Here is a 24,976-nt window from a genome sequence, read left to right on the forward strand (position 1 = left end):
TGTGTACTCCTTTAATGGGGTGCTTGCTTGCTCAAGCAGCTCTGTATTAAGTAGGAGTATAGTTACATCTAACAGCAATCTGTATTGTTAAAAGGAAGTTGTTAATTCTACAAATGCACTGAGGGATATTTCAAATTAAAAAATCACACCAGATGTAGCTGCTGGCATGACTCTAAGACAGGATTCTAGATCTTATTAGACCACTTCTGACTTTTCTCAAAACAGTTTGGGAAAGGCAATTACTTCATATGGACTGCATTAAGATAATTCTAATGTTTTCATAGAAATAATTGAAAAGAAAAAAATGTGGGTAAAAGCTGTCATGTAATTTATGTGCAGTGGAATAGTTAGTCACAACTTCAGTTGCTACCAGTAGCAAAACTATCCTTATCCAGGTTTGTGCTAAGCACTGTAAAAATGAATGGGAGAAAAAGCTTTAGTTGGGGCACATCCCTAGGGCAGAGAAGGGAATCCCAGCTCCATAAACACACTCAGGTGTTCATAGGTGGGTGTTGCTCCTGCTCCCTTCCTGGGTGCTGGACACACAGTACTGAGTCATTCAAACAATGCTTGTAAGCCACCTCCAGGCAGTCGATGATGTTTTGATCTTTCTCTTGATTTTTTTTTAACAGAGTGGCTACTACTACTCTTTCCTGCTTTTTTATAGGGAGCATGCTCTTTTCTGTGCCACCATTCTCCTGAGCTTCAGCTTCTGCATCTTCCCAGCTTAACCACCCCCAGTGTCCATTCGATGATAATGCCATCGTCATCCACAGAATCTCCTGTTAGCTCCCACACCATATGGATCTCCAATCCCATGCACAGAACATCCTCCTCTACTCTGCACAGATCTGTGCTCACTGCCAGGGCAGCTGTGTGCTCACTAGCACAGCTCTGCCAGCATTTGGGGACCAGCAGGCACCAGTATCCTCACACTGTCTCACCACTGTAGTGTCTCACTGCTTGTGGAATCACAGCAGATGTAGCAGAGAAGGTTCAAGAGATTGCATCAGGACTGGGTGGAATAATATTTAGTGGGGAAAATCTTCTCTTAATTCATAATAAAGCAGTGAAAATGAGAATTTCCCCAGAACCTTTATTTTACAAACATATATTAAAAGCACTGTGGGTATTTAGGTTAACTGTGCTAAAGTCAGGGGCTGCCTGTATCCTGCATAAATAGTGCTTAGCCTCAGAAACATATTCTGGCTAGGTAAATTCCAGAAAGCTAAGTATATTTTGTGCAAAAATAGAAATGTGCCCATTTAGAGGTTTGAAATGACTAATTATGAGAATTCTGAAGCGTTTCTTTGCTCTTTCTGGGTGAACTAGAGAGATTAGAAATTCCTGATTTGCATAAGGCATTTGTCAAAATGAGTAGAGAGAACACAAAGAGAAACAGGCAGAATATATGTAGATAGGGCTGATAAATACAGGAACATAAACTTTTATAAGGAATTTTTTTAATTTTTTTTTTTTTTTTTAATTACAGAGCAGTTGTGGGGCCATTGGAAAAAGCAAAACAAACAAACCACTGAAGACCTGACCTGTAGTGCATGGCCCAAAGCCTGAGGATGCAAGTAAACCTTTAGGTCACCAGCCTGTCTCTAAGTCCTTATCAGTTTTTGCCACAGTAATACCAGTGAATAGTAGGAGAGAGAAGGATGTTGGTAACACAGTGGTGTTTTGGAGTTTTGGGCACTGCTGAGCAGCACTGGCACAGCACCAGCACTGTCTCTCCAACATTCCTCCGCCATCAAGGGGCTGGGGGGATGGGCAGGATCCTGGGATGGCACACCAGGCCAGATGATCCAAATTAACCAGAGGGATGTTCCACACCATACAACATCAGTTTAGACATAAAAGTTAAGGAAAGGAGGAGAAACTGGGGGCATTTGTTATTTTACAGCGTTTGTCTTCCATAGCAAACAGTCTGTGTGCTGAAGCCCTGCTTTCTGGGAATTGGCTGAACATCCCTCACTGATTGGAGCACAGATTAAACTTTATTTTCCCCTTGCTTATTATGCATGTGCTAACTTTCACTTTTTATGCTTTAGTAAACTGCCTTATCTCAGCCTGTGAGATATTTTCTATCTCATTTTCTCTACCTTCTCCCTCTGGGAAGGGAACGGATAGATTGGCTTGGGGGGCTGCTGGCATCCAGCCAAGGTCAACCCACTGCACTGCCTTTGCATATCTTTACTGTTGCTGCTTTTCTTTTTGAATGACATAGATATAGTGTGTGTGTGTATATATATATATATATATATATATGTATATAATATGTGTATGTATGGCTATACTACACAGACAATTAATAACAGACAATTCTAGAATAATCAACATACTAAAGCTACAAAAGTATTTAAGAGCATGCTAGTCCAAACCTTTTATCTTAGCAATTGGGAGCAAGTAGAATGAAAATAAGCTCTTAGAATTCAAATCTCAGACTATGCAAGGCTATAAAAATCATCATTAATATTCTGAATTGTATCTGAAAGCACATTCAAAGGCAGAAAGGAATTTAGTGCAGGTGTCAGCAGGATTGACAAAAATTTTTGTTCTGCATCCAATTAGAGTAAAAAAAACATAAGAGATGATGATCTTAACTTATCCCAGAATATTGAAAAGGAGATATCTTTGAAAATTAAGACTCTCTCTAATTGTCAATACCTTGGCAAGTAAAGACATCTATTTCATGAAAGAGCTTTACAATATTTTTTATTACAGCTTGACTGCAATATTTATATTTCTTCTGTTTTTCAGACCTTAAAATCTATTTTGATTCTTCCCAGAAGCCATAAAAGGAATACTCCATCAGGTTTAACTTCAGTAGGTAGTGGCTATTATTATCAAAGTTTTATGCCACATTACCCACAATATTTAAATCAAGCTAAAGATCCTAAATTTTTAGGCATTGCAATAAAAAAAAAACATTTCTAAACCAGAAAGTTAGTTTGATATTGACTGTCATCAATGCTCTACTCCAAATAATATGTCTCTAGTCTGACAATAAAATGGCAACAGATAGAAACTAACATCCTATTTATTTTCTACCCTAGAGTAACAAAGTCTTATTAGACTCTTGTTTGCCATTGGATTCTGACAAAAAGCATCTGAAATTAAGAATACTTGTGTTTTCAATGCATACAATTCAATAAAACAGAAGAAATAAGATAAAATGATAATGTTATTTATTTTTCGTTATGTTGTTTCATGGAAACAAAACCTGTGAGACACCTGATATTTTAGGTTTGCAGCATATTATGTCCCCAGATGGTTTCAGTGGCTGAATTGCCATCATTTTCCAGTTGTATATTGAAAATCTATCATATTAACTGTCACTTTCTATTATTAATTAAGATACGAAGAAGAGCTCTGACAGGAGTATTTCTTCTCCCTAAACTTGACAATGAATGCAGGCCAAGTTTCCATACTGAGATTTCATTCCTTCAATGGGATATGTAGACTGGTGAGAAGATTAATACTAAATTAAAAACAATATGCATATGGTCTCATGCTGCTGTCCTAGGTTTTAATTTTCACTTTCTTGTAGCTTTTATAAAAAAGCGATATTGTCTTCAAAATTTCTTTCTCCATTTCAAACACACTACCCAAGAAAGTACTAGAAATGACAGAAACAGAAGCATTATAAGGTGCCACTTGGAGCTGTAATCAAGCTGTTCCTAATAACTCCAGGAAAGAGCTGGAACCTGCTTGCCATGGAGCCTGAAAGCTGTGCACTGCCAGTCATCTCTCCTAATTTAATGCTAGAGTCATCCAACTTTCCAGTGTGGAAGGCACACATCAGCAATACATTTTCATTAGGGTACAACAAAAATTTAGATCTCTAGGTATTTTTACTTGGTTACAGTTTAACAAAAAAAATAATCTGATTGACACTTGCAATGCGTGTTATCTCAGTCTATTAAAGAGAGCGAAATCTCTCTCCTCCCAAATAGGGTGCCTAAGAAATACAGCTTTTACAAAGATAAAGCCATGAAACAATTATATCATTCTACTAACAGGTTCCTTTTCTTTTTAATGAGAGCTTTTTTAATAGAGAAAATTAAGTGATGAAATATCTTAAATTCCCCATGAAAAAACTTCTAAAAATTTTGAAATTATTCAGTTTGCACAGAACTTTCCTTAGATTTCTGCATAATTCCTGAGAAGTTTTGGCCATCTTGAGCACAGAGATTGCCTTCCCCTGTAAGCAAATACCTGTGAAATTCATTAAGTGAGTATGCATTTGTCATATCTGTCTAGCATGCTAATTTCCATAATGGATGACAACTCACAGGTGCCTCTAGTTGTTTTGTATTAATTTATATAATCCACAGAGGGGATCTAAATTTTCCACCTTTGAAACTCTGCATAAAAAGCAAGAAGAGTATTATAGTTAAAGCAGTTACTTGGTGACCTAGGCAGCAGAGAACTTGCATGGGAATACAATTCCCTGATTGTACTGAACTCAGTAGAACTCAGACAACAGTACCAACTACACATTTCTCATTTTTTGGCCATCTGACTTGAGTCTGATTTGTCAAAGTACAAATGCAGTCAACAGAAATTGTTCTTTGAACGCAATATTAACACTCTTCAAAATGAGATCATACATTTTTTATACTGGACACTTAGAATTTCTAGAAACCATTGAATTTAATCAATCAAAGGGCAACAAACCTGTCCTAGGGTGTTGTTATGGTGCTTGTATCCCCATTCGTGTGTTCTGTTTATGCTGGATATTATGTTCTGTGCCTTCAAGACTGGCTCTGAAGGGTGAAAGTCTTGTTTTGGTTTTGCTATCAGCTGCTCCCCCTCGGCTGCTGGGACACACAGACGGGGCAGTACATAGTGCTGCTTTTGGCTTTTTGCTTGGCTTTTTGCTTTGCTCTCGCTCTTGCTTCTGCTTTGCTCCTGCTTTGCTCTTGCTTTTTGCTTCTGCTCATTAGTTAGTTTAGCTAAGCAGTCCAAATTTTCCTTGGACTGTTTCTCCTTTCCCTTTTTTTAGACCTACTCAAACCTGCTCTGGACTGGGACCTGAGAACAATGAGAGTTTGCACCTTGTGGCTGTAGCAGCTGCCCCAGTGCCAGAGAAACTGATAACAGAGCAACCACTCCCAAGAGAGACTTTCTGAATTTGTCATCTTTTTCAGAGCGGTGAAAGAGTGGTGTCATCTGGTATTGTTCATTTTGTGTGCTGGGGGTGCTGTGCCTGGTAAATAAACAGGTTCCTTCCACTTCTCTCTGAGGAATCTTTCCCAAACCGGTTGGGGGGAGGAGCTGTGTGGGTTTGCTTTCTGGAGGGGCCCTCTTTTGGAGGTTTTCTCCCAAATTTGCCCTAAACCAGGACAAAACCTTATTTAATACAGTGGGTATAATACTCTGTTTATATTACAAGACCTTATGGAAATAAAAAAATCACTGTTATTTGTGAAAAAGACAAAATTCTGAATGCAAATGGGGGAAATGGCACAAGATGTGTAACACTGTTTTATGAAAAGCAGTTGAATGTAAGTCCACGTATCACAAAATGAGAAAATATTTTAATATCTCTTCAATCTCATTGGAAAAAATATTTCACAACCATACAATAAATATTATAATATAGCAGGATTAATAATTTCATTTTCAGTTTTCCATTAAAAAATTTAAATGATTAGTCAGAGCTCTATGATTCTTTCTTTTTCCTTTCACACTCTAATAAACATCTGTTTTTTATTTAAGAAAAGTGTTGAAATTATATAGTGAATCACATAAAACGTTTAAAAAAATTATGGGACTGCCATTACAGATTAAGTTTTTAATACCTTCTTCAAATACCTAACTCAATGCACAAGTCATGAATCTCTCTTTATATCTGGAGAGAATTAGGTAGCTCTGTGAGGGTGGGATACACTTCTGCACAGCTGTGAAGAAATGCAACAAAGCATTTCTGTGATTCTATTTTAAGACTGAATTACTGTAATTTTGGTGTATTTAGCTCCCATACATCACAGCAGAAATTTTTACACTCCACAAAGTAAAGGGAAAAAAAAAAGCTTTAATTTTAACTGGATTCTCCTTAATTCAAAGATGTTCTTTGCCTTGTGGTTTTGCTGTTTCTTGTAGTGTTCCTAGAAACCGTAGTTTTAAAATTATTTTTAGCCTTTAGGCAGCACAGAATACCAAATAATACAAAATAATGTAAAGTCAAATAAAATCCCTTGGTAGCATTGTGTCAGCTAGATACATTATATTCTAAAAAATAAATTAATCGTGTCCTGAATTAATTGGTGTTTATAACCTACATTAAAAATGTACTAAGAAACTTCCATGTTTTATTTTGCAAGATTTTTGCAGTTTCTTTCCTTCAACAAATGAATCAAATTAAATAGCTACATTTATAAATATAAATAATGTAGATATCTATATAAGAAGCTTATCTGAAAAAACCCTAGTACAAGCAGATTCCAGCTTTACTTAGAAAGCAATATTTCATTTTTATTTTTTAATATGGTGGTATCAAATATCAGTCTTAGCTGCTTCTTCTGAAAGTTAAAGTCCTCTATTTCTTCAAAGAAAAAAAATATGGCCACTGTGCCCATGGTATAAACACGCTTAGCAGGCCCTTGAGGGCCCAATCGAACCCAGCTGGAGACAATGTCTGTTTTTTGATGGAATTCAGTGTATAGTTGAATTTGGCCTTAAGGGTAGGGCTGACTAAAAAATGAGTTATATCAAACTCTAAAAGAAAAAGCTCATCTCGGCCACAATCCAAATCACGTCAGCTTTAATAGCAGCTGAATCTGCCCTCAGCCCTTGGCCATTCTGTGATCTTACCAGCAAAGTGGTGTTTAGTGAAATAGCAGTAGGCAGTATGCAAGGAGAACAAAAATTACAATAAAATTCAACGTAAACAATAAATAGATTCTTTTACCTCCAAGAACATTGCTTTTCTAACCAAAGTCTACAAATCTGATGATTTGCAACACTTTGTGGATGCTCCTGTAAATATTACCAAGTGTGATACAGTCAGACACATAATTGGAGAAGTCAACATAGATATTTCAGGATATGCAGACAAATAAATTTTTCAATGTAATGTGATTTTTGACAGCAAACCTTTAATATAGCTGCTAAAGTAAAGGAATATCTGCATAGGATACTGAAGGCTGAATTCATTACTCGATTAAAGCAACTAGCTGTATGCAGCTCCACTCAGAGATGTGAAAGGCAGCAGCTCTGCTTGAACATTTCATTTTAATTGTGTTTATATGGGCATTCTCCCTATGAAAAGCTTTAAATGGAGAATGAAAAATAATAAAATATATTCTTTTAATCGTATGCAAAGAAGAGAGGAGAATAGTTTCAAATGTGAGAGGAGAAAATAATTAACAATCTCAGAAAATGATAGCTTTGTTATGCTGATTAAGACACCATGAATGAAGCTTGATACTGGAAGTCATCAGAAATTCATGCTATTCTCTTTTTATACATGTCTGTGGAATTAGGTAAATTCAGGTTATAGAAACACAAGGAGATCTTTTGGATTTGGTTTTTATTTTAATTTATGAAGGGCTAAGCAAATAACATATTTTTTCACTAATCAGTGAGGGAAAAATCATTCTGTTTTTCCCTAAAGCAAATTGGTAGCTCTCATTGAATTAATCAACAATAATTCATGAATTAGTATCAGTTTAGGCAGATTTGCAGATGTTTTATGTCAGGAAAGCAATACAAACCAGATTAGTTGTCCTGCCTCATGACTTATGCGCTTGACAGCAAATGGAACTAGCAATTTAGTGGCAGTTGAAGAGATAATCCTTTCTTAATGCTTCAATTTTTGCCCTTTCTTGAAGATACATAAAATGTTTTCTAGCTAGCAGAAGAAGTTCAGAAAACTTTGCTTTTCTGTCACAAGTATGAGGAAAATATGTCATTCCAAGATTCACTCCCTGTAATGAATGGGTTGTGTATGGTCTCTAAGATGAAAGTTTTATCTTTCACAACAGACTTTTGCTAGAATTAATCCCTTGGGGATTAATTCCCACTCTTTAATATCATCTGAGTGGAAGTTCTCTTTGCTGGTACACATTAAGTAAATACAATTTTATAACAATAAAGCAGGTTCAGCCAAAGTAATAAATGAGCTTCCCCAAGGAAGAGATACTATTCCAATAAATGACACGGAGCAAGGAATCTGATAGTTCTCTGTGCAACCTGGAAGATAGTAATGTTTCAAAGACTGAAATTCAGGCTAGTGTGAATTGGTCTTCCACTTAAACATCTTCAAATTGCCAGCAACTTCTCAATGGTAATTTTCTCCCTAAAAGGCATATTTCAGTATGGATACTATGGAGGGCCATTATGTGCTGCAGGGTGCTGGGTAAGCAGAGGTAGGAAAAGGCTCCCTCTGGTCTCACAGATGTCAGCAAACTCTCCCAGAATCACAGTAGCTTCAGGGATAAACAAGAGAGACTTCAGCTCATTCTGCTATTCTGAATTGGCCTGCTGTGAGTTTGTCAACCTCAGATATGAGCAAGGGGCAGAGATTACAATAACTGTATTAGAAGTACCAGAGCATTGTGCTAGAAGTAGAAACAAGAATTTTCTCTCATCAGTGAGATTCAGGTAAGTGGGAGAATACTGAGTAGTTTTAGCAATAAATTTGCCTGGAATGCCTTTAAATTACAGCCCCTGCCCAATGCAAACCAAAACAAGAAAGCACATAGTGCTGAAAATCCTCTTTAGTCCATTGTGCAAAACCATGACAAAATGCTGTTTCTCTCAGTCACTGGGCACATCACACTGTTCATTGAGACTGCCCAAAACAATCTCTCCTAAGAACTCTGGTCTGGGAATCACTAAGCCTATGGACAATATTTGAACACCTGAGAGGCATCATGTAGACATTTTTAACCTATTTCTATGCCTGAAGGGTGTGACAGTGTTCACAGGGGTTCTTGGATGAGGCAAGAGACAAGAATGTTGACTCTGTGTTCAGAAGGCTTGATTTATTATTTTATGATATATATATTACATTATAACTGTACTAAAAAGAAATAGAAGGAAAGGTTTCGTCTCTCAGAAGGCTAGCTAAGAATAGAATAGAAAAGAATGCTAAGAAAAGGCAGCTCTCTCGGACTCTGTCCTGAGATAGCTCGGCCTTGATTGGCCATTAATTATAAACATCCAAGATGGGCCAATCACAGATGGACCTGTTGCATTCCACAGCAGCAGATAACCATTGTTTACATCTTGTTGCTGAAACTTCCCAGCAGGAAAAATCCTAATGAAAGGATTTTAATGAAAAGATGTCTGCGACAGAAGGGTTCTTAGTGTTTTACCAAAGCCATCTCAGGTGGCATTTCTGCTGCGCTTGCACTACTTCTTGTCAGGCTTGTCCCCCACTGGTTCATGTGGCTCCTGTTACAGTAATTCTCATAACATGCAACTCAAATAATGGATTATAAGAATTTGAAGGTATATCCATGAAAACCTCAACCACTAGTCCCTTTAGATCAGACTTTAACATTGCAGTGAACTGCTCCCATTGCCCTTTCTCTGGCCCGGAGGTCCCTTGGGTTGTACCTGCTCCAAGTGAAGCTTTATCTAAGAGGTTCAGTCTCTCCAGGGTTATACATGACCTGCCTTGGGCTAGTCTCATGCACAGCCACTGATTCTTCAAGGTGCTGCAACATGAACTGTTGGTATCTTGAGGTGTGTCTTCTCCAGAATGCACTTATCCTCAGGTCCCTTCCAAGGTATACCTGCTGTGGCACAGTGTTGAAAACATTTTTGGAAATCTGTAGTTGCCATCTCATAAGTATTCAACACATTACAGAAACTTGCACAAGACTTCCCATTTCTCTTCCTTCTTCACATAGAGCACAAGGCAAGAAGGGCATGAAAAAGGGAATAGCAACAGGAAGTTTCTTTCTGTAATGAAGCTTTCTCAGAAGGCAAATCAATGTCTGCAAATAGTGGCCCGTGTGTACTTGAAGTGTAACAGTCTCTTTCTCTTTTTAATAGTTATATGTGACTGTGGTCACAGGGGTTTTCAGGTGAAGGAAGAGATGAGAATGTTGACTCCATGTTCAGAAGGCTTGATTTATTATTTTATGATATATATATACATTACATTATGACTATACTAAAAAGAAATAGAAGGAAAGGTTTCTCTCAGAAGGCTAGCTAAGCTAAGAATAGAAAAGAATGAATAACAAAGATCTGTGTCTTGGACAGAGAGTCCAAGCTATCTGGTCTGTGGTTGGCCATTAATTCTAAACATTCAAGATGGCCCAATCACAGATGGACCTGTTGCATTCCACAGCAGCAGATAACAATTGTTTACATTTGTTGCTGAAACTTCTCAGCTTCAGCAGAAAAAATCCTATGAAAGATTTTCACAAAAAGATGTCTGCAACAGTTATAGTTTTTTGGTTCTTTCATTGATGAAGAGAGGAAGAAAGCACATGGACAAAAAAATCACAATAAGATGAAAAATGATCCCTATAAACAGTTTTCCACCTTCCTAGATTCAAAGAGGTATATGAGATTAAGACTGTGAATGCATCAGTATAGAAAAATAGAGAATCTGACTCAGTTTTTGACTTGACACTGACCTTTTAAACACACTTGAGGAAACAGCATGTGTTGTGCTTATTCAAAGACCAGTAACCTGCAAAAAATCCTTTTTCTGCATCCTCTGAGATTTCACAGTCTTGTCAATGCATCTGCAAAAGGAAGCAGTCCTTGACTTGAAAAGCAGGTCTGTGTTTAGCAGCTTCAGAAATGTCCAGCTGGTTAGGAAAAATGTGGTGATATCTGGAAGGTGGCAGCATATGATGGTAGAGTAAAAAATACCACAGCCTGCTGCTTTACTGCCAAGTACTATTATACTAACTACAAAAATATTTATGACCCATACTCAAGGCTCATTGATTTCTGGCTTCCCACATTCCCACAAACTTGTTTTGCTCAGTTTGTTGCTGACGTTCCTGATTCAGCAAATCATGTGAGTGTGTAATAGCATGAACTTTTTTGATTTGTTTGTCCGCCTACTGGCCAACTACTAGTGACCTTCACAACAGTAGGGGTGGGAGTGCAACACATGGTGATATGGCAAAATAGCTTGGACCAGCTGCTCTTGGCAGGGCAGGCCAATATCCCTGTCCTGTCCATCTCTTCCTCCCCTGCCTCCAGTAAATCTGCATCTGCAGAATTATGTGCAGATATAATTCAATAATTACATTATTAAATACTTTTAGATTCAAATAATTTCAAGAAAACCCCCAGTTTCAAAGTAATTTGAAAACTATGAGTGAAGTCAACTATTGTTTACCTATTGTGTCTATTTCAGAGTGAAAACACCCTTGGGAGGGGTCAGAACATTAAATATAACACAAATATGTTAATTTGGGTTCTAATCGTCTTTCCACTAGCGTTGCAATCTTAAAATTTACACAAAATAATACAGAATAATATAATCTGAAAAATGATCTTAGCGTCATTCCCATCAGTTGTTAATAATTTACAGCTGTCAGTTTCTATCCAGTATTTGAAAAATAATCCTGATTCTTTTTCAGTCAGTTAAGAATGTGATGAATCAGTCAGGAAGCCATCTCTATACACATGCATGACAAGAAGGTGATGAGGGTAATCAGCATGGATTCACTAAAGGTGAATTGTCCAACCTGATTGCCATCTGTTGTGAGGGGAGAGAAGTGGTCATTGTCTACCTTGACTTCAGCAATCCTTTCAACACTGTCTCACACAACAACCTCACAGGCAAACTCAGAAAGTGTGGATGGGATAAGTAGACAGGGAGGCGGATTGAGAGCTGGCTGAATGGCAAATCCCAAAGGGTTGTAATCAGTGCCCCAGGGTTGATTTGGAGGCTGGCACAAGGAGTGTGCCTCAAGGTTTAATACTGGGATGAGATCCAAATGCAAACACCTGTTGGATTTGAAAGCAGTATGGTTTAACTTTCTTACTAATACTTAGAGAGTACTAAAGATTTCTAGAGTGGAAATTCAATTGTTGCCAGAAATAATGTCAAAAGTATATTTTAGAAGCACACCTTTGCCTTTTTATAGTATTCTAAGGCTATTACAAAATAATCCAGGCTGATATTTCACAGCATTGCCAAAACTGCCATACCACTATCAAAACCACTTCAGAATCTGGGATAGAAATGTGTTCCAAGACTGGCATTCTCTGCTGTTTTAGCTTGCTATAGCTATGCTGCAGTGGAGAAGATCAGATATCTGCTGGACAGAGACATTATCCTTGTACAGTCTGCTGCTACAGAATTATTTTGAATACACCCATGTCCTAATTCAGCAATGGTTTTATACAGGGAGTTATTTCCAAGTAAGGGTGAAGTAGGAATTTATGCAGAGCTTGCTCTGAATACATGAATGTCCCACAGCAAGCACACTGTCTAAATGAGGTCTGATTTATCATTTATGCTTTTGTTAGCCAGAATGGTCAGAAACTTCCCATTTCAGTATGAAAGCTCGTGAGCTATATAGGAAAGGTGCAGGCATCACAGGAGAAAGCACTTAGAGAAAATTGCTTATTGAAATCCCTGCAGCTGGTCATAGTTTAGAAGAGTAGAATAGAATCATGTGGTCAGTGAGGGTTAAAAGGGGTACAAGGATGAATGTGGAAGGGGAAAATAGGAGATAAACTTGACCTGAGAAAGGCTGTAGTTGAATTTGGCTATTAAGAGCACCTATATTTTATTTTTTAAAAACTATTCTCCAATTAAATATCTGAAAAACGTAGTGAATAAAATGTATCAATTAGTTCAGCACAGACTCACATGTTAATTAGAAACTTGGTAACTATACAAAATTAAATCATTGAGGGGAAAGAGAAAAGGTCTTTGCCTACAAATACAGTCAGCAAGAAAGACAGAGACAATATTATCTACTGATCCAAAATGTTCCTGACAAGTAGGAAAATGTATCAAGTCTCTTAGTTAACAAGGGCCAAGTTCCAGCTGTATTTACAGTGTGTCTCCAGAGATGGTCAATGTTAAAGATTGCAATAATTAATTTGGCTTCAGACGAAGCCTGGAATTCACCGATTATAGTGGTTGGAGCACTCAGCACAGTCATCAACAGAGGAGGAGAGCACAAAGCACTTTGCTGGCTGTTGCTGTTCTGTGACATTGCTCTTTTCATAAATGACTTCAAGCCAGACAGTATCAAGAAAAGTTTATTCTCATACTAATTTCACACATACTGTTGTGATGTTTCATGGGTTCACTGGGAGCGATGCATTCTTGTCAAATCTCACCAAGAGTCTTTTGCCATCTGCTTAGAAGTGTAACATTGCCTACCCAGAACAATTTATGCTGCTTGTTCACCTCTTCCAAACTTTCAGAGGTCTGGATCTTAAAACTAAGATTCTTAGTCCAGAGATCTATTAAAGCAGTTCTTGTTCTCAGTCATGTGCAGAGAGTATGCTGCATCACCTGGAGGATTCCTGCCAGGATGCTATGAATCATTACTCTAGATCCTTAAGCAAAACCTCATTTGTAAAGTATGGATGTTGCCTTATTTCCCCTTAAAACATTTAGGGTTGGTTTTTTTTTTTACTGCATTTTGTCTTGTCTCTATGAGTGATTGGGAGGTCTGTATACATGCTGCAGGCTGTTGCTGATTCACCTCCAACTGTGACATTTCCCATAGTGGCAGCTATTACATTGACACAAAAGGACTTTATAAGCTAGGATTTATACTGAATTTTTGTAAAGAGGCATTTATTATTCCAGAAGTTTTAATCAGGCCTTGCTCAACATGCATGAGCACTCTCTAAGCACATTATTGTGTGTGCAGATGTTGCAGAAGTTGTATACATCTAAAAAGGGACAAAACAGAAATTATTTCTGTTGAAGTAATTATGTTTGTAATGAGGTGACTAGCTATGATAATATCCTTGCAAAAACACTTGGAAGATGAGCCTTCTATGTGACTGGTAAAATATTTCAAACTTTACAACTGTGTGTTTCTCCATCTATACAGCAAAGGCATATTATCTATCAGGAGGATCATATTTTAAAAGGGAGATTGTTCCTTACACCCTCCTACTCTGTCTTATTCTTATCACTGCCTAAAGGAAATTACAACAATTACTTGTCTGGAAAAGTAATATTAAAATAATATTTATATTACCTTTAATAATATTCAGTAGGAAAAACCAGAGACAGCTGGTATCATCTGCGTAGCATATTTCCTTTCACCCCCTGATATCAGCAGCACAATAAAGGGCTGTGTCAATCAACTGTTGCTACAGTTCTGTGTTTTCTCTGTCCCAATCATTCAGTCAAGCTTGCAAGAATAAATAATCTGTTAATGACACAATCTAACCAAAACTCTTTTATGAACTTTTGCAGTTGGACAAAGTTATATAGTCAGATGTTCTGAAAGAAATAAATATGCTTTTAGTCATTTGCACTAGAACACTCTCAGTGTAGTTTTGAGCCAACAGTGAAGCAATTCCATATGCTGATCCATCCTTACTCTGGCAGCAGTTCTGTTGCTGTTGACATATATATTCATATGGCTAAGTAACTTTCAGCAAGATCAAATTTTTCATATCTGGAGCTTTATTCACAGTTTAAGACTTTTATTATGCATAGGAGAAGCTGAGAGCAACAAAATAACAAAATGAGACCCTATTAAGCTTCATAACCCATCTGAGAATACCTATGTGCCAGGCCAAGGGAACACATCATTACACCATTAAAGTTAGCACTTTATCTAAGAAATATTCTTAGATTTAAAAATATCATTCTCAAGTCATAAGTCAGGGGTCCAGCTCTTTTTCTAAAAAGTCACTACTTAGCATATCTTAGATGAAAGGAAAAAATTACTAATAAACTGAAAATTAGGAAAAAAAAACCCTTTTGGACTTAAAAATTACACTTTATATTGAAAAGGCATCATAGTTATTAAGGGAAATTTAAAAACCAAAATTTGTACACAAATATTTGGCAATGATTTATTAGTATAAGGAAAGTATAGTAGCTCCTCTTAAAAAACCTTTAAAACCACTGTGAAGCTATTTATTAAATCACTAGAGTTGCCTTAGAACACTTCTAATATACTGTGTCCCTGCAATTCATCTATTGTAAAAATCAGATCTTAGTTTTGCTGAAAACTTGGCATCTAACTATACCAAACTTTGGCACATAGGAAAGAAATAAGTTGTTTTGATGATTATTTGAGTACAAGAAACTAATTTAAACAGAAACAAAGTTATATTGCTCAAAACTATTCTTACTATAAATCAAGTGAATTAGTTAATTGGTAGTATTACCACAGAGCCTAGAGATACAGAAAATCAAGGCCCATTGTGCTTGTGAGTACAGGAAGACAGGAGTCAGCCTCTGCCCTGAAGAGCTTTCCATCTAAATAGACAACTCAAACTAGAAAAGAAAATAATTGCAGTGGAGGAAATGAAGCACAGAGATTGCATCACTTGTTCTGTGAATCTTAGAAGGTTTTTGAGGTGCTGTGCCCTGCACCTACCTACATTATTTTTATACATATTTTCTATACATATAAAATATCCATTTGATGTAGTACATAATATATTCTAATCCAAATATGTTTTAATAACCTTAATAGTCTGCCAGGAACTATCAGGCAGTCAATGATGGAGTTACCTCAAGACCATAGGGTAAACCATTATTATTATGACTTTATTAAGTGACATATTTTCCTTCAGCAAAAGATGAAACTTTTGACCTTGTGATGAGAACACTCTTTTTGCAGTTATGCATAGGGGGATAGAACATAAGTAAATGAAGGTAGTATAGAAAGTAATCTTAGCCCCTAAAGAGTTGCAGCTGAGCCAATAGCTAAGATTAGGAGTAGGCCTGATTTTAACAGGCCACAGCTGTAGCCAATCAGAAGAGTGTTATGAAAGAGTGGATTAGTTGGCTGAGGGGAACTGGAGTCTGTTGGCTGCTGTGAGGACAAGGAAGAGTCAGTGCCTGGAGGAGCTGCCTACAAGAACCACCAAGGAGGTATGAAACTCTGGCAATATGGAACCCTTGCAATGTAATGACAATAGAACTCTTGCACTATAATGACAACCAAAGGTAATCCCAATGTGATTCAGGACTGAAGTATATGACACCATGGATTTGGGGAAACAGGATTCAACTATATCACCCTGTGGATTTGGGGAAAAGGATTTGAATACTAAACTATTGGTAAAATATATTAACTGCAGCTATTAGTGTTTGTTAAATATGAGCATAAAAGATTTTGAAGATAAGTACTTTGTAAACTGAGAAAAGCTGCAAAACTGAACCAACACTCAGAAATATATATATTTGTACTATAATATGTTGTCTGAACATTTGTAAAACTCTTAGTTCTAAAGGAAATATATGAATATGTCATAATGTTAATTTATTTGAACGTGTCCTTCTAGAAATGCTGCAACTCCATAATTAAAAGAAAAAGGGGGAATTGTAGAGGGATAGAACATAAGTAAATGAAGGTAGTATAGAAAGTGATCTTACCCCCTAAAGAGTTGCAGCCGAGTTAATTACTAAAGATTAGGAGCAGGCCTGATGTTAACAGGCCACAGCTGTAGCCAATCAGAGAGTGTTATAAAAGAGTGGATTGGTTGGTTGAGGGAGCTGGAGTCAGTTGGCTGCTGTGAGGATAAGGATGAGTCAGTGCCTGGAGGAGCTGCCTACAAGAAACATCAGGAGGTAGGAAACTCTGGCAATATGGAACCCTTGCAATGTAATGACAATAGAACTCTTTCACCACAATGACAACAGTTATGTTTAAAGGGTTATAGGTGGAATTAATAATAATAATAAAAATTCATAACTACTCATTACAGACTATGATTGTAATTACAGAATATGATTTATTGAGGGAAAAAATACAGAAATACAAAAACTTTGACCTCTCTGTTAAAATTAATTGGTTTTTTTCTGCCCATCAAGTGTGCAGATGGACAGACAAAAGTAAGTTGGCTGCAGGTTTAATAGGCATGTTTTTTTCTGTATTGACTGGGAGCTGATATATGCCTAAATTGGCTTATTCTGCAACCAAATATCTTCTCAGGATCTCATTATGAGAGATCAAGATACATTAATAGCTTGGCAGGTTATTTCAATATTGCCTAGGAACAAGTGATCCTGATCTACTTGTGTTAAAAATGAGCAAAGAAACATCCTAATAATCTATAAATATGTGTTCATTGCTTGCAAATGGAAAACTTCCTAAATCTTGACATAATTCAACCAAGAAAAAGACAAAAAAAATGTGACTTTACAGGTTTTTAGGAAGAGCTTATTGCATGTCTTCACAGCTAAAATTCCATAATCGGGGAAGAGGGCGACATTAGATAAAATTTCATTAAGCACAAGCAACACTAAGAATGCATAGTATTTTATGAAAGAAAGAAGTGGAGATGTGTTCATCAATGTATATTAATTGAAGGTTAAGGTTTTTAATATTTTGATAAGGGAAAATAAATATCATGTGAGAAAGGGAGACCCTCTCTCTTAGTGTTTGGAGGCTTTCTGTATCAGTAGAGTTTGATTTGTCTGTCAGCACTGTGGAAAGCTGAGAGCCTTGTGCCTGCCCAGTCTGTCAGTGTCCCATTGTGGGGACCCTGCACTGAACAGTTCTGCTGAATGGGAGGGTGGTTTGACTGACTTCTTCAAGGACACACCCCAACAACAAAAGGGAGATTCTTTAGAGGGTCTTTCTACTTTATGACTACTGAGCAGGTCTTCCTCTTCATTTGGGTGTGTTCCCTGCTGCCAGCGACTGCCAGAGCTCCTGAAGAACTCACACCAACAGTTTTTGTAATAACACTCTTTATTAATGAAAAGTGTGACAGGTTAAGGTTCAAGGACTGTTGATGACAGTATCTGACTGCAAAAATGTATTCAAAGCAACACACAGACAAGCTGTAATGCCCAGTAAAACCATTCAGCACACACAGAGTGTGGCTCTTTCCCAAGAGGTGTCCCTATGGGGGAGAAGACAGGTTCAGCCCCTTGACTGATCTTAGCATCTATGATGGACTCCTCCCTAACTTTTCTCCATTCTCAACTTACTTTTATACTATTCCTTTGTGTTTAGCTGGAGTTTGTGTGATTCTAGGTCATGCATACCTTTGTTACTGATTGGTGTAGAATTCTCTTGCTTTGCTTTTAAAGATACAGTCAATAAAATTTAGAGCACCTGACCAGTGAGGAGTGGCTGTGCCTTGGAGGTGGTACCTTTGGGTTGGAGGTGTGTGTTAATGTTACACTTAGGTTATAATGAACCAAGTCCATTTGAGGAGAGGGATTTCAGCTCAGCTGTTGGCTCAGCAGCAGGACATCTCCTCTCTCTCCCCTGGCTGACAGGTGCTGGGTGGTTTTCAAGCTGCAAAGCAGCACTGAATTCCCCTCCCTGTGAAATTCCTCTGTGAGGATTTCAGCAGAGCCTGGTCATGGTGCCTCCACTCTGCTCCCTGCTCTGTTCCATCCCCTTTAGCAGGGGCTGTGGCTGCAGACTGTGGGTGTAGGGAATCCTCCTAGAATAAGTTACAAGCATGGCAACTGCATTCCATCCAGGGAGCAGCAACTGTAATTTACCCTATAATTTCTGTGCTATTGTAACTTCTGTTAGGATCCCTCTAATTCCTTCTCAGGTTCCTCTAATTTTACCCCAGTCATCTTTCCACAATAAGCAAACAAAGAAATCCATGGCTAATAGAGGTAATGACAATTGTTGCTATTTGTTTATTAAATTATAAAAATGAAAAACAATTTGAGTTCATTAGTAGATGAAATATAGATTGCTTAAAATAATGCAGAAAAGTCACAAGTGTTCAATAATTTTTTCCCAGAATTTTAGAAATAAGACTGAGTGATTACAACACACAAGCATGGCAAAACACTTTCCAGACCATTAGTAACTGTGAAAGATATTAAGCAACATCTACTAGGTATAAACTTTTAAAAAACTACAACTTTGGCTGAATTATACGGGATTACTAAATGAGCTAAATGTGAATTTTTCTGGCCAAGAAATGCTCATTCTTATTAGATCTTGAAACACTTAAACATCATAGATGTCAGAAAACTATTAACATTCAAAGAAGGCAAATAGATAACTCATTGACCCAAGCTTCATTTGCTGTGGTGTTAAGCTATTAGGGAGAAAGAAATGTAGAAAGGATCCCAAGGAGTTTTAAATACACATCTTTAATTTTGGCTGTGGGGTCCATCTGAACTATCTCTGCTAATTCCATACAAATAAAGTGTTCTTTTTTCTTTGTGACCACTGCAGAACATGTTTGCCTTCTCTAATGACTTGAAAGAACCTTTAACATAATATTTTGACTTATAAAATCTTATGTTAGTTTTCAATATGATCAGACCTTTGAAAGGCTTTTCTTTAGGTCTCTTGGAGACCTTGAATACCTGTCCATTTTGGATATGCCTCTGAAACTTCTTTAGAACATCTTTAAAAACATGCAAAGTTCAGAAAGCATACAAAATCTGGTGTAGTAAATTTGAGATGTTAATGCTTATTTTTAGCAAAATATATTTATTATCTGAAATGTAAAATGAAATCAAAATAGTTCACCTTAGCAATTCTAATAATGACGAATCATATTAAACCTGTGTGTACCGAGGTTCATTCACATCTATGGGAATAATTGTGGTTTTGTAGTCAGTTTTTTCAGTACTTTTTTTCTAGAAAAATTAATGAATTCTGAAATAATCAACATATTGTTCCTTCACTAAATTTATCTGGAAAACTATTCATATTCAAAGGTATTATTACTGTCCTGATAAAGGCTCTTCAGAATGTGTCTTTGTGGTTATTGCTAGCCACAGAGTGTGTTTGTTGAACCTAAATTCACAGTACTCCTGAAATAGCAGTACTCCTGCTTCTTGAAGCAGGGAATTGTCTGTCTTTTTATCCCCCAACACAATGAGCTTCTGCTCATGTTTTCCTCTCATGACCTCAACTAAGATGCAACCAAGTCACAGATTAATGAACTGTGAGCTCCATCAAAGGGATAGTTTAACATACATTTTTCTCTGGGGCCTTACCCATCTGCAGGCAGATTCACTGTATGCTGCAGCAGTATAATGTCTTTTGTACACCCCAAGCAATCTGCTTTTCCATCTGTGGTGTCTCTGGATCTTCTTAATGTTGAATAGCCTTGGGGAATAACAGATTGCTCTTTAAGGCTATGTGTTGCATAGGAACAATACATCTCCAGATGCTGGCTACTGATTTAGTTCTTTAACTGGAAGGCTAAACCTTGTATGGATGACTTTGCTCATCCATGGGTCACCATGGCTTTCCAGCTGGTCAGCTTTCACAATATAAGCTACTCCAGCTGAAGGACTGGGTTTTTTTGGTTATTTTTTTTACCTTTCCTCTTCCTAATCAGTATACTAATTCATAGTATATAGTGGAGAAACTGCCAGTATATTCATAGCTGGCAGTTTAAGAGTGTGATTTCTATACCCTGCAGAGCTGATCAGTTTAAAAACATGAGGACCCATGGCATTTGAGCAACTTTTAAAAAGATGTGTTGGTCATCATTCTGCTCTTCAGGATCTTATACCTCAGCTTGCAATTATTCTCTGTTCTTAATGAGCCATCATTCAAGTTGTGTTTCATCTTTTCTATCAGTTTCTGATGGCATCTTCATTAGATGTTCAGATAGGACATAATTTTATCTGTCAATATTGGTCATCCTTTTGCCTCTACTCCAGAAAAACTTTTTTTTCCTGTATACTCATTCTGACTAGTGAAAGAGCATCTTCTGCTTCCCTTTGGATCAGTCTCAGGTTGGTGTGTGTTAGCTGTCCAGACACTCCTGTTGTCAGATCCTTTATAAGTTGGAAGGAATATCTGATGGTTGTCTGGTCTGACCTCATTCCTGTGCACAGCCTTGCAGGTGTGCCCACATTCCTGGTTCTTGGCACTGAGCTGCTGCCGAGCAGTGCAGCACAGTGTGCCCAAGTGCACTTCCAGCATCAAGAATTGTCAGCTGCAACAAAATTTCATTCTCACTCTTTCAGTGGATCATATCCAGCTTCTTCTTTACAGGTTGTGGTATAGCTCTGTGAGGTGTCAGACAGCACACAACACTGCAGAGCTCCACTACTTTACACTTTTGTTGGTCGCTGTGAGACAGCTCTCCAGGCTGCTCAAGCTGTTTTACAGCTTTTTCCCTGGCACTCCTGAAGCGCTGCTTTTCTGGATGTGCTGTCCCTCTTCTCAGCTCCACATTAATCAGGATCCAGGAATCTGAACTCCACTCCTTGGCTGACAAGTGTAAAAGAGAAAATAGGGAGTCATGAGGCAAAAAATTGGTTCTGGGCCTCTCAGCTGGCCTTCAGTTTGTCCTGCCTTACTTCCCCTTTTCCCTGTTCAGTGAATTTCCCTTTCATTTTTCATCATCTTCCAATTCAGCATGGTCTTTTATCTCAAATCATAATTCTTAAGAAAGAGTAGTTCTGTGCCAGATCTTTCTGTTCTTACATGCAGAAGTCTTCATCCATCTGGGTCACCAGTCTGAAAGGCAGTTCCAGCATTAACTTTAACAATGTTTGTTTCAAAATGTATTTCTTGGCCCACTGCAGGTGGCAGGTGCAGTCCCAGACCAACTCACATGTTACAGCTGCTACACTGCATTAATACTGCAAACTGAGCATGCAAAGCATCCCATTAGCTCTACTACTGTAACAGACAATCACAGGGAGGTGAAACACTTCATTTTTACTAAAATAATAGAATCATTTACATTGGAAAAAGCTTTTGATAGAATTGTGTCCCACTGCTAAACTATACTGCCAAGTCAACCACTAAACCATGTCTCTAAGTACCACATCTATCTGATCTGATGTTGGAATATGATTTCCCATTTTGATTACACTTGTTATACACTACTTCTTTCTCCACTAGATGTTGTTGTTCTAAATTGAAAACAATGAGAAAAATCATTTCCATTGGGGTAGGACATATGCCTGTTAATATATATTTTGACCCTGTTTTGGAGGGTTTTGTACAATTTAATAATATTATTTAAGTATATTTAGCAATGAGAAAGTTCTTACATGAATATATTGAATTTTTTAAAATGGAAAATTTATTTCAATTTTATTATTATCTGAAATAATCATCTTATTCACTTATGAGCAAAAGCAGTAGTGCACACTTTTATTTTGGGTGTCTATTCCTATGTGTTAATATCACTCCATCACTCTAAAGCTATCTCCAGGAGTCCTCTTAAAGGATCAGCTGACCCTTGTGCAATTTCTTTGGGTATAACAGACTTCCAAGAGAAGTACACTTGTACTTGATAACTAAAACATTGTAGAATTGCTAATAGTATTGCAAAATCCTTATAAATTATGCTACAGCATCAAGGCAGCATTTTCCATCCATGAAGCACTTGTGTACACAAAGTCTCACATAAGGCAAGTAGTTTGACAGCAAGATACTGACTACAGCAAGGCAAATAAACTGTGACATTAGCACAAGTACCTGGAAGTAGAACTGGCTCTAGTAAGTAATTATTTCTTTGTTCTCTTGATTTTCTCATTTCCTTTGCACCATTGTCACCTACTGCACAGCAGTAGTAAGTTATTAGGTACTACTATTTCATAAGAACACAGCTCATTTTTTGTGGGGCACCCTGTGCTGCAGCAGCTACTGACAGTCACTGATGTATATTGTTTGCATGGTCTGATGTTATAGCAATTCAATAAGAGATACATGAGACCAACTTAATGGAAAGAAAGCTGTTGCCAGATATTTTCCATTCATTCTGATGAAGATTAATAAAACAAATGAAAAGATTTTAAAATCTGAGACAACTCCAAGGGCTGTTTTGGTAGGACAGTTTATTATCATGAGGTAATTTCAGTTAAGTGAGATTGCCTCCCACTATCAGCTTTGTCTCTAGACATCTCTAAATGAACAGGCTGTGCTGAGAAAGGGGAAGGTCAGTTGTCTGTGCTAGATAAAAGCTGTACTTGAAGACTGATGCTGAGTTAGAGGCACATCAGCAATGTATCAGCCAATGATGATACCTTTGCTAGACAAAACAAAGTCAAGACAAACAACTGTTAAAATCAAAGTAATTGTTTTAAAGTTTGCAAAATTAATTCAAGCAGATGTTACTATATTGTTTTTCCTGTAATCTAACACTCACTCAGAAGCACTTAATACAAAATCCTTCTAGTCATGGACAAGTGATAGTTTAGCAGTATCTACCTAACTCTCATATAATTCTAATTTTGGACTAAAGTGGTTCTTAAAAATGTTTTAATTAGCTGTGATAACCTTTGTGATGGTGGCATGTTCTTGTGAGACAAATCATTTGTCCTATTTTAGACTCACCAGACAGTGATCAGATTATGAACATTATGTACCAGAGTCTATTAACAGAACTGGATGGATTAGCATTTGATCCTGAAAAAGATTTGCAGCCTGATGCTGTTTCTAATGCAGCATTTAGTGTGTAGTGACTCCTAGGGGCTGCCCAGAAGAATGAATATTTTGAGGTCTTCAATTTTTTTTCTCCAAAAGGAAATAAGTTTCTAATTTTGGAAAGGATGTAAAACTTATGGGAAAGCACTGAATCCCACCACCTGGGATATTACAAGTAGGAAGATGCAAGACACCATTCAGTAATTTCACATTTTTAGAATGGTGAGTACTATTTAATTCCCTTTTTCTCTGGTCAATCAATATAGTACTTTCAGCCATGGTCTCACCAAGAAGGAAATATAATCTAGATTCATCAACTAGAAATATGGGATATAGCTCTAGCCAAATACCATATACATTATTTAAAACTCTAGTGAACTGCTTGCAGACATTATAAGGGTATTTTAAACATTAATAAGTCAGTTTCAGTAAACAAGGAGATAAACCAAAATCACAGTGGTTGTCTTGGGTATTTGAAAGGGTTTTTTTCCTCTTTAATTCCTTATACATGCCTCTTTCTTTTCTCTCTAACAAAGAAGAATAGTTTACACTTAAATGCAGATGGAGTTTCAGATTTTGTTCCCACTATAACACTGTCCACCCAGGGTAACATCCAGATCATGCCATTCCTCTTGCATCCTTTTCACAATGAATTTGTAGAAACTCTGTATTAGCACTCACAGGAAAATACTTTTATTTATTATTTTATTTGGTGCTGAGATAGCTACAGTGTCTTTCAATATTTTTTAATTTTTTTTTTTTCAAGACAAGGTTGGTACCACTAGATAACTATTCTGTTGAGAATAGGGCAGGATAAAGACATATTCTTTATCACATCTTCAGAAAGGAAGAAGGAAATCCAGTTCAGCTATAATGTGTGGCTGCAGCAAGTCATGGGAAACTCTCTGGGCTGTAGGGTGCAGGAGATTAAACTCAATGGTCTTGGATTTTATTCTTAGATATACCAAATGTCAGTTATTGCTCTAAGTTGGTGAATAAGTATAGGTAAGGATCAAAACTCACTGAAGAGTGACTAATGACAGAATAGAGAGTTCAAGATTAGTGAAAGAAATTGCTGGTGTGACGTGTGAAGGCACAGTCAAAAAGCTGTCAATCCTATCACTGTTGTCGTGTCACATAACAGGGAAATGTAGGTGGTGACTCTGGGTGGTCTCCAGATGCCCAGCAAAGATGCTCCACTTCTCCCCTCATGGACAGGATGGGGAAGAGAAAATACAAAAGGCTTGTGGGTCAAAATAAGGACAGGAGGAGATCAATCATCAGTGACTGCTGAAAGCAAAACAGACTCCACTTAGGGAATAAAATATTTGATTTATTACCAATCAAATTGGTGTAGTAGAATGAGAAATAAACTTAATCTTAAAACATCTTGTCTCCATTCCTTCCTTCTTCCCAGATTCAGCTTCATTCCCAGATTCTCTCTCTTTTCCCCTCCAGTGACACAAGGGGACAGAGAATGAGGT

Source organism: Molothrus ater, chromosome 3 (genome assembly GCF_012460135.2).
Source record: "Molothrus ater isolate BHLD 08-10-18 breed brown headed cowbird chromosome 3, BPBGC_Mater_1.1, whole genome shotgun sequence".
Classification (NCBI taxonomy): Eukaryota; Metazoa; Chordata; class Aves; order Passeriformes; family Icteridae; genus Molothrus; species Molothrus ater.